Genomic DNA, 2632 nt, shown 5'->3' with positions numbered 1-2632 from the left:
ATAAGATCAGGAATCAAAAACTCCTCACGTATTTTGTCTATGACGATCCCGCCAACCGTCTAAGCTAAGGGTCTAATTCTGCTCTAAATAAGCTGTACTCTTTGCCTGTGAGCTGCTTCCTTCAGAGTACCTGTATGCAGATTCATCTCAACTGCTTTTATGAATACACTTCTCAAGACTCACAGAGTGACCAACTAGCCTACCCTGGTGATTTTTTTTTTTTGGAGGGGATGCAGTGAACTTTATTGATGGTATTCAAGAGAGTAGGGCTCCCTAAGCCCCTCCTGCTATCTGGGGATCTGGGATGGAAACTGTGAGGGAGAGCTCAGTGTCAAGGGTTGAGTTAGGACAGGGACTGCTCAGCAGCCGAGGGCTTCTCTCTTGCTGTGTCCTTGCTGGGGTGGGTGGTCCAGGGCGGGCTTCTTACTCCTTGGAGGCCATGTAGGCCATGAGGTCCACCACTCTGTTGCTGTAGCCGAACTCATTGTCGTACCAGGAAATGAGCTTTACAAAGTTGTCATTGAGAGCAATGCCAGCCCCAGCATCAAAGGTGGAAGAGTGGGAGTCACTGTTAAAGTCGCAGGAGACAACCTGGTCCTCAGTGTAGCCCAGGATGCCCTTTAGTGGCCCCTCGGATGCCTGCTTCACCACCTTCTTGATGTCGTCATACTTGGCAGCTTTCTCCAGGCGGCATGTCAGATCCACGACGGACACATTGGGGGTAGGAACACGGAAGGCCATGCCCGTGAGCTTCCCGTTCAGCTCTGGGATGACTTTGCCCACAGCCTTGGCAGCGCCAGTGGATGCAGGGATGATGTTCTGGGCAGCGCCATGGCCGTCTCGCCACAGCTTCCCAGAGGGGCCGTCCACGGTCTTCTGGGTGGCTGTGATGGCATGGACTGTGGTCATGAGTCCTTCCACGATGCCAAAGTTGTCATGGATGACCTTGGCCAAGGGGGCTAAGCAGTTGGTGGTGCAGGAAGCATTGCTGACAATCTTGAGGGAATTGTCATACTTGTCATGGTTCACACCCATCACAAACATGGGGGCATCCGCAGAAGGGGCGGAGATGATGACCCTTTTGGCCCCACCCTTCAAGTGGGCCCCAGCCTTCTCCATGGTGGTGAAGACACCGGTCGATTCCACAACATACTCGGCACCGGCATCACCCCATTTGATGTTGGCGGGATCTCGCTCCTGGAAGATGGTGATGGCCTTCCCGTTGATGACAAGCTTCCCATTCTCAGCCTTAACTGTGCCTTTGAACTTGCCATGGGTGGAGTCATACTGGAACATGTAGACCATGTAGTTGAGATCGATGAAGGGGTCATTGATGGCAACAACGTCCACTTTGCCAGAAGTGAAGGCAGCCCTGGTAACCAGGCGTCCAATACGGCCAAATCCGTTCACTCCGACCTTCACCATCGTGTCTCTGGAACAAGGCTGGCCCTGCGCAAAAAGAAGCGGCTGTCTCTAGAACAGGGAGGAGCAGAGAGCCTACCCTGGTGATTGACGTGAGAATTCCTTCCCACGCTAGGCTATAAGCTCCCAGAAGGTAGGGTCTCGTGTGGTCTTGTATATCCCCATAACCATCTGTGTTTGGTCCCTGATGAGGAAAGATCAAAGGCTATTGAGTAAATAAACTCCTCTTTCTCTTCCCCTAAGGCAGCTCCTACTTTCCAGCTTCTCCTCTAAGTCCCTATCCCCTGCTCACTATTCTCCCTACTGTAAGCTGCCCTCTGGCCCCAAGGGACCATGCAGTACGTAGGAAATTCAAATCTTCCCGAAGGAGGATGTCTGAATGTGGAAAGAAATGTAGGTAGCTTGGTATTTGCTGGACCCTCAGTATTTGTTCACTCACTAATATTCAATATACCAAGGGACAAACACTTTATTTGCCATAGTTATTTGTTCTCCTGTTGTTTTTACTTCACGTGCTATTATTGGAGTAGAATTTTTCAATATAAACCATATTTTAAAATGGATACTGGAAAATTGCCAGTTGACAAATATTTATCACAAATAGATTTATGGCATAGTCTTTGAATCACACAATAATTCATCAAATGGCCTAGTTCCAGATGGTTAAAAGAACTGTGTGGCCAGGCAGTGGTGGCACATGCCTCTAATCCCAGCACTCATGAAGCAGAGGCAGGCGAATCTCTGTGACCTCGAGAGCAGCCTGGTTTACACAGAGAAACACTGTCTGGTGGGGGAGGGAGAACTAATGATGTTTAACAATGTTTCCTAACTTCTGAGTACTATGAAAAAAACTGTTTTAACATCATCCATCATCACTGTCCCAAACAAGTGTTCTCCCCCACTTTGAGTCAGTAGGAGACAAAGAAATCCAGCAGCTTTTCAGTTCCTTGCCAATTCAAGGTCATTTACAGCAAGCAGAGACGATCTTATCTTTCCCATTACAGACTCTGTTTAAGAGTGAGGATCAGAAATTGAAAATGAAACAGTCTAGTCAAACAAGGTTATATGGTTTTTCCAAAGTCAGTTAAAAGTTTGGAAGTCAGGGCTGGCAAGACAGCTCAATGGTTAGGAGCCCTTGCTGTTCTTACAGAGGAGCCAGGTTGCATCCCCAGCACTCATACAGTGACTCACAACTGTTTGTAACTCTAGC

The 2632-nt window shown here is 48.6% G+C and overlaps 1 pseudogene; it reads right to left on the bottom strand.

Moving 5' to 3' along the window:
• Window positions 1-342: 342 nt before the first annotated feature.
• On the bottom strand, window positions 343-1465 carry LOC148118768 (glyceraldehyde-3-phosphate dehydrogenase pseudogene; annotated as a pseudogene).
• Window positions 1466-2632: the final 1167 nt, after the last annotated feature.

This window comes from Myodes glareolus, chromosome 20 (assembly GCF_982192425.1).
Source record: "Myodes glareolus chromosome 20, mMyoGla1.1, whole genome shotgun sequence".
NCBI lineage: Eukaryota > Metazoa > Chordata > Mammalia > Rodentia > Cricetidae > Myodes > Myodes glareolus.
The sequence above is the reverse complement of the archived record's forward strand: the minus strand, read 5'-3'. Positions and strand labels throughout refer to the sequence as shown.